This window comes from Neomonachus schauinslandi, chromosome 2, assembly GCF_002201575.2.
Source record: "Neomonachus schauinslandi chromosome 2, ASM220157v2, whole genome shotgun sequence".
NCBI classification, from domain to species: Eukaryota; Metazoa; Chordata; class Mammalia; order Carnivora; family Phocidae; genus Neomonachus; species Neomonachus schauinslandi.
The window spans coordinates 161,536,144-161,551,479 of record NC_058404.1 but is presented as its reverse complement, the minus strand read 5'-3'; positions in this window follow the sequence as shown (position 1 = coordinate 161,551,479).

The window sequence follows — 15,336 nt, the reverse complement described above, 5'->3', positions numbered from 1 at the left end:
AATGCTGGCAATACACTATGTAGGCTGGAAAGTGCAGAGGCAGCTGTCGGGAGAGAAACAGGGGGCTGACGTTGTTTGACCTGGGTCCCCACTCTGGACTTCTCCATTTTGTGAGCCAACGAAATCCCTCTTTTTCTCTAGTGAGTTTGAATTGGGGTTATTTTACATAACTCATTACCATGTTTAAGAGAATTTAATTAAGAAATATAAATTTCCATTTAGATGTTTTCCTTCCTCAGTATCTTTTTTTTTTTTTAAAGATTTTATTTATTTTTATTTGAGAGAGAGAGAATGAGAGAGAGAGAGAGCATGAGAGGGGGGAGGGTCAGAGGGAGAAGCAGACTCCCTGCCGAGCAGGGAGCCCGATGCGGGACTCGATCCCGGGACTCCAGGATCATGACCTGAGCCGAAGGCAGTCGCTTAACCGACTGAGCCACCCAGGCGCCCCCTCAGTATCTTATAGTAAAGAATATATGTGATTAGAATAGACTGAGTCCATTCAGTGTACAAATACTGCAATTATTACAATATTATCATAAAGAGAAAAAGAAATATCTCGGCAGACGTTATATATGATTTAATATAAAAACATGTCTATTGAGAAGTAAGGGCATGATTTGACCAATATTCTATCCAACGCATTAGAAGCAAGCCTTCTTGTAACAGGCTTTTCCGACTGTTTCCCACCCGGTGTTGCAGAGCATCACGAGCTTGGGAAGGTCATCATGGTGAACGTTGTCCTCGTTCTCTCTCACCAGTGCACTTCTAAGTGGCCACAGACCTTAGGTCCTTTAGTCCAGGTTGTACTCTCTGTTCTTTAACATTGTTCTTAAGAATATTAAAGAACAACCAAGAGATTGAAAAAACAAAGTAGAAGTCTTAAATCTTGGGTCTCCTGGTTTTAGGCTAGCACTTTAACTGTGAGGGGTGTTGTGTCCATTTCATTCAAGTTCACGTTCCTCACATCTGTTTCACGTGCATGTATATGTACTTCTTGTCCTAACTGTGGCTGGGAAGATATTTAAAGCTGTAAATATTTATTAAGTGTGCATAAGACAGCAGTGTGGGCCGATAGGGGAACCAGAGTATTGGGTCCCACTTCTGGGTCCATTGCTAATTCCTGTGTGAATTTGGGCACGTCAATTAAAGTCTCTGTGTTCCAGTGTGACATATAGGAAAAGGAGATGTTAATCTGTATCGGCCAGCATCCCAAAAGTAATAATTACTGAGGACAAGACCTGCTATTCCGAACAGAAATCAGAGAGGAACCTCACTGAGACTGGACATCTATTACTTTTTCTCTTTCTCTCTTTTTATTTTTGTAAGGGAGGAGGCATGGTGGAGCAGAAGGGATGTATCTTTGCCTGGCTTGGGGGAAAACAAAACCTCACTGTCTCAAAAAAAATATTAGCAAACACCTGTTTATGCATGTCACTGTGATAAGAAGACAACAGTGTGACTAAAGTAGCCCCGTTTGAAATTCCTCTCAAAGATCGCAGGAGAAGTGGATTGCAGAGCAATTGTAATAGCATCTCTGAGACAGTGACTGGCCCCTCTTGCTCCTTAGAATACAATGAGCAGGGCTTTGAGGCAGGACTTGGGTGTTAAGGTGATTCTGTTCCTTACTCCTGGGGCCTTAAATGAATTATTTCACCTCGTTTGGCAGGTGTTGATAACAGTAAAATGGAAATGATAATGCCCGTAGGTGGGTGTGTTGAAACACTTAGATACAAGCACCTAACAAAATGGCACATAGAAGCAGCCTAATGAATCCCAGTTTTCTCCCCTCTTCCATTCACTCACTTACTTTGCTAGCAATTTGGCAAGAGGATAGCAAGTAAAGCAACCTCCATATTTTGCTATCAGGGAGGCAGGCATTCGGCCCTATATGCCCAATTAGCTGTTCCCATCTCATGTCCATGTTCAGACTCCGGAGATAGTTCTTGGATTCATATTGACCCTTTGCATCAAGGAACAAACAAACATATACAAGGAAAAATGGTCAAAATCTGTACTTAAAGCATCTGTTTGAAGTGAAGGTACTATAAGCTTTCTCTTGTACATAGAATCTAGGTAACCTCTCTCCCTCCTCAAAAAAAGAGCCTTTGAGGTGATAATGTGGCTGACCCAGACAGAAGAAGCTTGGGTTATATTAATAACTTAGGACTGAATTATTGCCTCAATATTTTCACTTTCATTACTGGGAGGACAGAACATATGCAAAAGCAGTTAAAGTGAGAGGAAGTCCAACTCGTACTGTCAAGGATTATAGAGGAAGCACGGAACTCTGTATAAGCTTCTCGAACTTTCTAGCCTTCTCTTAAAACAAAAGATGCAAATAAGCGAATCCCAATAATTGGATCCCATGCACCCTCACAGCTGCAATATCATAAATATGGAACGAGGACTGCTCTAGCCCCCATGAAACTTGCATTTTGCTTTCCTCAAAACAGCAGTTCTCAAACTCTTTTTGGAAGTTATTTCCAATGGCAAAAAAAATTTAATGACCCCCTAAACCAATATGTTTGTACCACCATTGCACGAAAAATATAATCTGAGTCATAGGAGTTATGGTACAACTCTTATGAAATTCCCTGAGGAACTGCAAAAGTAAGAAGATGGATTTATTTCAGGAGCAAGGCACGATAATCATTCTTGAATTTGCAAGTGGTGGCACCATACATGTCCTGTTGCACACGCTTTTTCACAACAAGCCTGCGACATTGCAGCATTGCCCAATCCCCGTAAAACCAGGAAGTAGGTGTCGTTATTGCTGTATTTCATCATTTCTCAGAGGCCAACCAAAGGGTGGAATATGCACCTTTATTCGATGTACCACCCAGAAAGAAAACAGAATGCTGCCAATTAAACCACAACACACCATCAATAGTAAAACAAAGAGACGGTTTTAGAGGTGTTCAGATGTGAAAGAATGAGTGTCTTAGACCTGATGAACTATAGACTTTCTCTTCTACAGACGAAGGAACACATGCCTTGCTCAGGGTCAGGCTGCTGACGGAGACAAAAGCCTGAAGCCCCACTCAAACTCAGACCTCCTGCCTTCAACCCGAATGGGCTCCATGCAAACACACCTGTGGTTCTGAAGATGATCTTGGAAGCAAGACAGAAGGTTCCTACCAGGTATTCCTGAACATGCCACTTTACAAGGAAAGGATCTGTCATGATAGCTGGCAGCCATCACGGTAGCATTTTTAACAAGAAATGACAAATTATTTTCAAAAGGGAAGGATGAATGGCCAACTACCTTCTGTCTTCACAGTATCTGGCATTAATAAAATGGAGGTACCGTCAATCTCACTATTCTTGGGTTCCATATTTGCAAATTCATTTACTCACTAAAATGTATTTGTGAGCCCCCGGTCAAAACTCATGGCACTGTCACAGTCATGTGAGGACAGTGAAAAATATGAGTGATCTGCTGAGGTCCAACAAAATGCCTTCTTATTCCAGTACTCGTACTGAAACAAGTGTCCTTTTCATGGTCCACTTAGTGCCACATTTTTTGTATTTTTGTGCTTTTTGTTGGTATTTGGTATTCAAAAAGGGCCCCAGATGTACTTCTGATGTGCTGTCCGGTGTTTCTACACACAAGAAGGCTGTGAGGTGTCTTACAGAGAACACAGGTGTGTTAGACACGCTTCATTCAGGCCCATATTCTTTGTGCTGCTGGCCATGAGTTCAATGTTAATAAATAAACAATATATATTAAATAAGGTGTCTTTATACAGAAACACACATAAAACCAGGTTGTGTATTGATCAATTGATGAAACTGTTGGAACCAGAGGCTCACAGGAACCTGACTCTCTATTTCCCCTAAGAGCACTTAGTATTCACTAATGAGAATTGACTGTTTGGGGTATTAAAGTGTCAAAGGACTGTTTCTTCTGTTGCTAACTCTCCAATCATTCATATCTCATGACTGCAAATCCAGTGGAGAAGTCAAGTTACAGGAATAATCAGGAGGTTTTTATATGTATGCATGTATGTGTGTATACACATATACATATATACACACACGGTACATGCATATATATAAATACACACACACATATTAAGTAAACAAAAAAGTATGCCCAATGACAAGATCTGGAGGGAAACACAGAACAATAATATGACATTGTGGGAACATAGGTTTTTAAACATTCTGTTGTTAACATTTCTAATTGTTGGCACTTCTTTGGAGATTTGTATTAAAAACAATAAAGACTATCAAGAAGGGGAAGAAGCAGCCCCAAACAGAGGCTGGTGGTGGTGGTGGCAAAGCAGCCTAGAAAGAGCACCCGGGAGGTGATGCCTGTCGAGAGTTCCTTCACCTTTGGAATGCTTCCTTGGCTGTGGAATAAGAAGACTTGATTATAGAGGAAGCACGGAACTCTGTATAAGCTTCTCGAACTTTCTAGCCTTCTCTTAAAGAAGTCAGTAAAAAAACATGAGGAGGGAGAGGAAGAGGAGGAGAAGGATGGAGAAAACGAGCCTGTGATCTTACTGTTTTCCTGCTGAGGCTAGAGCACTGGCAAGCACATCAAACACACACCTCTTTGCCAAAAATAAGGGTCCATGTCTTTTGTTTTATGCCTTGATGTGATATAAACGATAAAGAGCCACCAATCACAGAAGGACCGCCCTGCATCCGTAATCCTAAAAAATCTATCCGTTTAGGGGGTGTTGCTGTCAAGGGTTTGAACAACCAACAAGACTGTGCCATTATGGAAATACTGTGCCTCCCTGGGCTGCAAAAGAGAACTCCTTACGTTCACTTAAGGAGGAAGTAGAGTGGAGGGTCTTGGAAGGCAGTTTGTTTCCTTACGGTCAGTGGCTGATTTTCCACAAAATTATGCATTGGCTAATTCCCACAAGAGGTTTTAAAAATGAAGCTAGGGTTTCAGGTTCGACTCACAGGAGCTGCCTTTATTTGGACAGTCTTTGTTTTCCCGGGTCTGGTCGGCTGTCCTTCCGGGGGCCTTCCTCAATCCCTGGCGGGGACTGAGGTCCGGCCGTTGTTCGGGATGAAAAGGTATTGATTGGAAGGCCGGCTGCTCTAATTGGAGCCTGCACCTGCAGACCCCAGCCTCAGAGGCAGCTCGCTCTGCTGCCGCTGTTGCTGTGTGTGTGTGTGTGTGTGTGTGTGAAATTTGATTTTCTCAATGAACACTGGGATACTGCTCAGTTTTTTGGCCTGACTGCACTGGAGGGGATCCAAGCTGTTCTGTCACTTCTCTGTTCTGGGGGGGGAGGCACTCTCTTTTTTCTCCTCTCTAAGAAGAAGGGATTTTGCCATGCAAATATATCCAGTGTGCTTTAACCTAATCTCTTCTGGCTCTGAGAGGCCTTACCCAGATGAAGGGGGCCTTCAGGTTGTCTGAAGGGTGCTGACGCAGGGCTCTCCCCCACCCATAAGTTGCTACATTTTTTATGAGTTTCTCACACTTCACTCCAGTAACACTATCCAGGCAATGACTACAACCTCTGTGCTCAGCCTGACGAGAGGGCAATGGAGAAATCACCCCAGTGGGTCTCATGAAGGACGGTGCCTCTGTCCCCCTCACAGCACCCTAGCTCCAGAGCTCCTTCCTAAGGCACGTATTCAATGTGGACAATCCGATCGACTTTGGCATCTGGAGGTGGCCACGCAATTGTCACCACCACTAAGATGATGAACATGTCCATCACCCCCAGAGGGTTCCTAATGCCCCTCGGTAATCTCTCCCATCTGCTTCCCCCTTCACCACCACCCCCAGGCAAACTTTGATCTGCTTTCTGTAACTATCAATTATTTGCATTTTCTAGAATTCTGTATAAGTGGAATCAGATAGGATGTATTCTGTTTTGTCCAGCTTTTTCCACTCAGCATAAAGAATTTTGAGGGGCACCTGGGTGGCTCAGTTGGTTAAGCGACTGCCTTCGGCTCAGGTCGTGATCCTGGAGTCCCAGGATCAAGTCCCGCGTCGGGCTCCCTGCTCGGCAGGGGGTCTGCTTCTCCCTCTGCCCTCTTCCCTCTCAAGCTCTCTGTCTCTCATTCTCTCTGTCTCAAATAAATAAATAAAATCTTTTAAAAATTTAAAAAAAAAAAAGAATTTTGAGATTCATTTATATTGTGTGTATCAACAGTTCATTCCTTCTTACTGCTGAATAGTATTCCACTGTATGGTTGTGCTGTTCATTCACTGGTTGATGGGCATTTGGGTTGTTTCTAGTTCTGGATGATTATAAATAAAACTACTAGGAATATATGTGCTCAAGTCTTTGTATGGATATAGGCTTTCTTGTCTCTTGGGTAAATACTTAAGGGTGCAATGGCTGGATCACATGGTAGGTGTACAATTAACTTTTTATGAAACTGCCATGTGTTTTCCAAAGCGGTTGTACCATTTTCCTTTCCCATTAGCAGTTCCAATTCCTATATACCCTTACCCACATTTGGTATGGTTAGTCTTTTTCAGTTTAGCCATTCTCATAGATATGTACTGATATCTCATTCTGGTTTTAATTTGCTTTTTCCTAATGACTAATGATGTTGAGCATCATTTCCATGTGTTTACTTGTTATCTGTGTGTCTTCTTTTGGCTAAGTGACTGTTCAAGTCTTTTGAGCCTTTCTTAAATTGGCTTGTCTATTTTCTCATGATTGAGTTTGGAGAGGTCATTATACTATTTCTCCCAGGGATATTTTTTATTTTGAAAATTATCCTGGAATGTAAGACACTGCAAACAAAAGTTCCAAAGAATTTTCAGCACTAATCAGAGCATGTGGGGAATAATTTGGGGTCCCAGGGACATAACTCCGGAGATAACACTCCATATGTGCCATTATAATGATGAAAACAGGCCTCGCCAGAAGTCCAGACGGGCCGAGGCCACATCCACTTTTAGAGGCTCTTGGGATGTTAAACACGAAAGAAATTCCAAAATAGACATATGAAAAGTATGATATATTTTAAATATATATATTGAACACATTAGTGCTTTTGACCGAATGCAAAAATTCAACATGTATACAACACTGGAGATGTCAAGATTTTAAATTTGAGGCCCAATATGGGGCCTGAGTTAAAGGGCTCTCCTGGCCACTGGCCATCTTGTGATAGGCCACAAGAGACCAGCACCAGCTTGGGGCACTTCTGACATACCCCATATACCTTTGCAGTCACATCTGACCTGGCTCCTCTAACCATTTATGCGTGGGGTCAAATGAATGTTACAGAGATGGCTATACAAGAAGGACCATTTCCCAGATATACACACATTTCTTGCCACAGTGGTGGCATGGGGCAGGCTAATCATGGCCCTGCAGGGCCCTTTGGAGGGACCCCTTGCTCCACCCACCTGAGAGTCTGCAGGGCCTGAGGCTTCCTTTGGGGTGGCTAGAACCTTGGCCTTTTCCACTTTGTTTGAGTCCTAATGGTGCCGTGACTATGAGAGGGGTTGCTTCACTTGAAGGATCCCAGAGACCCCCCAGACATACGCACAGAAGCTCCCAACCTCTGGGCTTGTTCACCATCACTTCTGTGTGACCTCAATCTCCTTTCCCCTCTGGTTGTATCTAGTGCAGTGGCTCTCCATATGAGGCAGTTTTGCCCTCCAGTGGACATCGGCATCACCTAGAGATATGATTGTCAAAACTTGGGAGATATTACTGGCATCTGGTGGGTTGAAGCCGGGGATGCTGCTAAATATCCTACAATGCACAAGACAGCTCTCCACAACCAAGAATTATCCAGCCCCAAATGCCAGTGTTGGCAAGGCTGAGAACCCCTGGGCTTGATGATTTAACCGGGTGTTGACCAGAACGGACAGGGGATAGGACTGCCGCAGCCTTCTGGGAAAGCAGTTCTTTGTTCATTAAGCAGACGAGAACTGCAGTACTGACATAGAGCCTTGGTCCAGAAGCTTGAGGGGATGTGAAGAGCTGGCTACCCAAGCCCCTCCTGCTCTCACAGCCTTCCTCCCCATCCTTTCTTCCTCCAGGAGCTCTGGAGGATCACGGACGTGCTTTCAAACCCAGTCCGGTGACTCGGTGACTCTGAGCAAGTTAGTTAATCTCTCTAAGCTTCTGAAAAATGGAATAACCATAGTATTTTTTAGAATTATGAAACAAGATAAGCCAAGCCATGTAAGGTTTGATGGGGGCTGGCGAAGGACAAGAACCCAGTGGGTGGCTGTGATTATTATTATTTCATGAATTGAGCCCCTGCTAAACACAAAGCCCCTTGCCAGGTGTGTTTCCTGGCCACTCAATGCCAGTTGGTGACAAAGTTTTGTTAGTCTACAGAAAGACATTTACTCGAAAAGCCTGAACAAAAACCTCACCCTTCAGAAACAAAACCTGATGGATATGTTGAACTCACTGTGTTTTGTACTCGCTTTAGTGATGAAAGAAATGAATGAAAGGGATTTAAGTTAAAACAATGTGTTATAATGCTTTGAAACTAGAACTCAATCACAAGAGGAAAGTTGGAAAGAACTCAAACACATGTAGGCTAAAGAGCATCCTACTAAAGAATGAATGGGTCAATGAGGAAATTAAAGAAGAATTTTAAAAAATTCATGGAAACAAATGAAAATGAAAACACAACTGTTCAAAATCTTTGGTATGCAGCAAAGGCAGTGTAAGAGGAAAGTATATAGCAATAAAAGCCTTTCTTAAGAAACAAGAAAGGTCTCAAATACACGACCTAACCCTACACCTAAAGAACCTGGAGAAAGAAGAGCAAATAAAGCCTAAACCCAGCAGGAGAAGAGAAATAATAAAGATCAGAGCAGAAATCAATGAAATAGAAACCAAAAGAACAGTAGAACAGATCAATGAAACTAGGAGCTGATTCTTTGAAAGAATTAACAAGATTGATAAACCCCTGGCCAGACTTATCAAAAAGAAAAGAGAAATGACCCACATCAACAAAATCATGAATGAAAGAGGAGAGATCACAACCAACACCAAAGAAATACAAACAATCATAAGAACATATTATGAGCAACTATATGCCAGCAAATTAGATAATCTGCAAGAAATGGATGCATTCCTAGAGATGTATCAACTACCAAAACTGAACCAGGAAGAAGGAGAAAACCTGAACAGACCTATAACCACTAAGGAAATTGAAGCAGTCATCAAAAATCTCCCAACAAACAAGAGCCCAGGGCCAGATGGCTTCCCAGGGGAATTCTACCAAACATTTAAAGAAGAATTAATACCTATTCTTCTGAAACTGTTCCAAAAAATAGAAATGGAAGGAAAACTTCCAAACTCGTTTTATGAGGCCACCATTACCTTGATCCCAAAACCAAAGACCCCATCCAAAAGGAGAATTACAGACCAATATCCCTGATGAACATGGATGCAAAAATTCTCACCAAAATACTAGCCAATAGGATCCAACAGTACATTAAAAGGATTATTCACCAGGACCAAGTGGGATTTATCCCTGGGCTGCAAGGTTGGTTCAACATCCGCAAATCAATGTGATACAATACATTAATAAAAGAAAGAATAAGAACCATATGATCCTCTCAATACATGCAGGAAAAGCATTTGACAAAGTACAGCACCCTTTCTTGATCAAAACTCTTCAGAGTATAGGGATAGAGGGTACATACCTCAATATCATAAAAACCATCTATGAAAATCCACAGTAAATATCACTCTCAATGGGGAAAAACTGAGAGCTTTCCCTCTAAGGTCAGGAACACGTCAGGGATGTCCACTATCACCACTGCTATTCAACATAGTATTAGAAGTCCTAGCCACAGCAATCAGACAACAAAAAGAAATCAAAGGCATCCAAATCGGCAAAGAAGAAGTCAAACTCTCACTCCTTGCAGATGATATGATACTTTATGTGGAAAACCCAAAAGGTTCCACCCCAAAACTGCTAGAACTCATACAGGAATTCAGCAAAGTGACAGGATATAAAATCAAGGCACAGAAATCAGTGGCATTCCTATACACCACCAACAAGACAGAAGAAAGAGAAATTAAGGAGTCGATAGCATTTACAAATGCACCCCAAACCATAAAATACCTAGGAATAAACCTAACCAAAGAGGCAAAGGATTGGTACGCAGAAAACTATAGAACACTCATGAAAGAAATTGAGGAAGACACAAAGAATTGGAAAAATGTACCATGCTCATGGATTGGAAGAACAAATATTGCAAAGATGTCAATGCTACCTAGAGCAATCTATACATTTAATGCAATCCCTATCAAAATACCATCCACTTTTTTCAAAGAAATGGAACAAATAATCCTAAAATTTGTATGGAACCAGAAAAGACCCCGCATAGCCAGAGGAATGTTGAAAAAGAAAAGCAAAGCTGGTGGCATCACAATTCCGGACTTCCAGCTCTATTACAAAGCTGTCATCATCAAGACAGTATGGTAGTGGCACAAAAACAGACACATAGATCAATGGAACAGAATAGAGAGCCCAGAAATGGACCCTCAACTCTATGGTCAACGCATCTTTGACAAAGCAGGAAAGAATGTCCAATGGAAAAAAGACAGTCTCTTCAACAAATGGTGTTGGGAGAATGGGACAGCCACATGCAGAAGAATGAAACTGGACCATTTCCTTACACCACACACAAAAATAGACTCAAAATGGTAGAAAGACCTCAATGTGAGACAGGCGTCCATCAAAATCCTAAAGGAGAACACAGGCAGCAACCTCTTTGACCTCAGCCGAAGCAACTTCTTCCTAGAAACATCGCCAAAGGCAAGGGAAGCAAGGGAAAAAATGAACTATTGGGACTTCATCAAGATAAAAAGCTTTTGCACAGCAAAAGAAACAGTCAACAAAACCAAAAGACAACTGACAGAATGGGAGAAGATATCTGCAAATGACATATCAGATAAAGGGCTAGTATCCAAAATTTATAAAGAACTTATCAAACTCAACACCCAAAGAACGAATGATCCAATCAAGAAATGGGCAGAAGACACGAACAGACATTTTTGCAAAGAAGACATCCAAATGGCCAACAGACACACGAAAAAGTGCTCAACATCGCTCAGCATCAGGGAAATCCAAATCAAAACCTCAATGAGATATCACCTCACACCAGTCAGAATGGCTAAAATTAAAAAGTCAGGAAATGACAGATGTTGGCGAGGATGTGGAGAAAGGGGAACCCTCTTACACTGTTGGTGGGAATGCAAGCTGGTGCATTCACTCTGGAAAACAGTATGGAGGTTCCTCAAAAAGTTGAAAATAGAGCTACCATACGACCTAGCAATTGCACTACTGGGTATTTGCCCCAAAGATACAAATGTAGGGATTTGAAGGGGTACGTGCACCCCAATGTTTATAGCAGCAATGTCCACAATAGCCAAACTGTGGAAAGAGCCAAGATGTCCATCAACAGAGGAATGGATAAAGAAGATGGGGTATATATATACAATGAAATATTATGCAGCCATCAAAAGGAATGAAATCTTGCCTTTTGCAACAACGTGGATGGAACTGGAGGGTATTATGCTGAGTGAAATAAGTCAATCAGAGAATGACATGTATCATATGATCTCACTGATATGAGGAATTCTTAACCTCAGGAAACAAACAGGGTTGCTGGAGTGGTGGGGGATGGGAGGGACAGGGTGGCTGGGTGATAGACATTGGGGAGGGTATGTGCTATGGTGAGCACTGTGAATTGTGTAAGACTGTTGAATCACAGACCAGTACCTCTGAAACAAATAATACATTATGTGTTAAAAAAAAATAAGAAGATAGTAGGAAGGGTAAAATGAAGGGGGGGAAATCAGAGGGGGAGACGAAACATGAGAGACTATGGACTCTGAGAAACAAACTGAGGGTTCTACAGGGGAGGGGGGTTGGGGATGGGTTAGCCTGGTGATGGGTATTAAAGAGGGCACGTATTGAATGGAGCACTGGGTGTTATACGCAAACAATGAATCATGGAACACTACATCTAAAACTAATGATGTAATGTATGGGGATTAACATAAGAATAATAAAAAAAAAAAATGTGTTACATATTGAGGCATTTGTGAATGTGTGTAAATATATACCTACTACAAATTTGTTTACAGCCCGTGGAAGGAAACGTACACGATGCGCTTTGTCAGAAAACGCAGCACTAGCTGGGACTCTCATAGCAAGTCTTGGGGAACTCGAGGGCTGTTCCATTCCCGGACGGAGCAGGACTCCATATCAAGTGACTTGGATAACATCTCAGGTAGGGTCGGTAACTTCAGCACCAGAAGGCCCGCATTGCCAGATGGCCAAGCAGAGACTGCGAGGCTCATGCCAGGCTGAACTCGGGGTGTTTCTGGAAAGTCATTGTTGCAAACCCAGAGAACCAGTTCTGTGAGGTTGGCTCAAAGGGGATATTTAGTCAGAGTAACAGAGAGGTGTGGTAATGGAGAGGAGGAAGTCTGGGTAAGGATTACAACTGGCAGTCAAAATGCTCTTCTCAGTTTTCAAAAAGAGTGAGGGAGAAGTAATGTTTTGGTTCTGGCCCTTAGACAACACCTTGATTCTCACCAAGTGCAGGAGAGTGAACCCACAAAATCGCCAGTGAGCCAAGAGATAATCCAGGTGATAAGGACTCAGCGGGGCGGCATCTGGGCCAAAACTATAAGGACAGAAAATCTGGCTCAACTGCATTTTTGCCAGTGTGTTTTCTCATGGGGCAGGAGACACATTTAAAAGTATAGACACGCTCTGCACTTGGGAATTCACAGTGGAGGTAACATAAATTAAGAAGCCTTTGGGCTCCTTTGGCAAGGGAACTCTTAAGACACTCTGGACACTGGAGCCATGAGAAAGCTCCCTAGGAACATTCTAGAAGACGGGCTAGATCTCCCGCCAGCCCAGGAATGTGGCGGAATCTTCTTATGCAGAGGGTGAATGGATGTAGGAATTTCCTTCCCTCAGGTGGGCTGTTTTCCACATTAAGGAGTCAGTGTGCATAACCATCCATGTTTTTCCCCCGCTGGGCTATTCCAGAAAAGGGAAGGAGAGTTACCTATTTACATCAAAAGGTCACAGAAATTGCCTTTTAGTAATAAGGATGACTGTCATGGAGCAATGTCACAAAGAGCAGTTAATTCTACTCTTTCTTTAATAACCAACTGAGAGAAGATAGATTTATGGAAGGAAGATAGTTTGAGTGACAGGCATTCTGTCCATTCTGCTGACTACTCTGTGAACTGAGATCAGCAGGAACCAGGCGTCTGCATGGCATTATCTTGACCTTCACTGAGTTTAGTTTAAATGCAGTATGTCCTCATCTGTTATCTATGGACACTAGGGGAAAGGAAAAGAAAACAACAGGACTTTTTGCATCTCTAGTGCTTATGTTAGTGTTTTAGTCATGGTGTTTTGAATGAATGACTGAAACGTGGAAAATACTTCTGTGCCTGTGTTGGTGAGATTATTGATTATTTTCTCAGTAAGAGTTCCCTTTAGAAAGCCTAACGTGATCAAATTCTACTCCAAGTTCAGGTGATGAAAAGTTCTATACCCATAAAGGAATGGCTTTATTTCTGTCTTTCCAAAACTGAGAATGCGGTCATTGGACATATCTCCCTTAGCTCTGAGTTCCAGGAAGCTCAGAGTTAAATCTGACGCTCAACTGTACCACTCATGAGGCTCTCGTGGCATCCATCCTTGGTGCCAATTTCTTCTGCTCCTGTCATTCTATTCTTATTTATATTTCCCCTGTTCCTAATTTAAATTCTTGATGATATTTTCCATCATTTTATTTCAGAGCTGACAACCTCGGATGCCTCCAGCTGCCAAGCAGGCAGCAGTAAATGACTGAAGTGAGTAAGGCTATAGGGCATGGTGTGGACTGCAGCAAACTGAACAAGTTCTCCCCTGGTCACTCTACTAAAATAGCATTGTCCCTTTACTCCACTCGCAATCTCTATCCTCTGACCCTGTTTTATTGGTAACATTTACCATTGTCTGTTATTATTTATCTTTTTATTTAATTATAGCCCGCCTCCCCTCTATGTCCCAGCACCCAGAAGCCCAGAATTCTCACCCAGTCTACATTGGCTGAGTGAGTGAATTAGCAGATAAATATGGGAACTGTGTAGCCAGATGTTCCTATATTTTAACAGAATTTGAAATCTGGATTTTTACATGAAATCATCTGATTTTTAGATGCTGGTGGCTAATGTGAAAAACTAAAAACACCGTGTCGGCCGGAAACAGGCTAGTGTGTGATACTGTTCTACTTCCTATTATCTGCTTATCGGCAGCATAGTTTCTTTGTAGAATGAAGTAGTATACAAATAAATTAAAACACACATCCCTTTTATGGCTTACAAAGCACTGTTGCCCGCTAATATCTCATTATTGTTCCGATTTTACGTATGAGTAAATTAAGGACCCACAGAGGTAAAGCAAGCCTGAAAGATTAGAAGGGGAGGAAGCAATAAAAGGCAGGACCCGCCCTGGGAGGCAGAGCTGGCCTTCTGGTCAGGTATTCAGGAAAGAGGGAGGAAAAGCCTTGCTTGCTCTATTTCCTCTCTTCTTGCTGACCCAGAACCAGAGGTTAGGCGGATGCTTCACCCAACACAGGCTATGACCTCAAATTCAGATTCAGCCCCACGCTGGGTCTGTTTCTGTACCTTTCAGTGCAAAAGGAACCAGCACAAGACACATTCAGGCAGACGTCTTTCAAAACCCTCTCACGGGGCACCTGTTTAAATGTTGTAGCAGCACACACATAATGGAACAATCAACATATTGAATAGCGTCTCTTTCACATCTGTATCTTCAAAATGATGCTGATCTTATTGGTTTTAGGAGGTGATCTCCTTATGTCACGGGAAGACCAGTAGGTTGTGATATGGAAGAGAATATCTCGCCAAGTCTTTGAATTTGACCAAGTTCTGACCAAGATTTATTTTCTCACTTCTTTTCCCATAGAAGTACTTTAAAATAAAATTTGAGTATTGAAGTTTAGGTCTCTGACATTTCTCAGGACACTCTGAGATGTGGATAATTTCTCTATAAATTATGGAATTATTTTCCTTCTACGGTTCTCCTAATCATTTTTTTCTAGAATCACCTTGCTAAGGAAAAAAAGCCCAGCTTAATTGGCATTTCCTAATTATTATTATTTTTCACTGTGGTAAGTACCAAAAACAGAAAATTTACCATTTTTAACCACTTTAAAGTGTATAGTTCAGTGCCATAAAGCACATGGACACTGCTGCGCATCACACCCATCACCACCACCCACGTCCAGAACTCTCTTCATCTTCCCAGCCTGAAACTCTGTGCCCAGTAAATAACAATTCCCCATTCCCCCTCCTCCCAGTGCCTGGCTACTCTGGG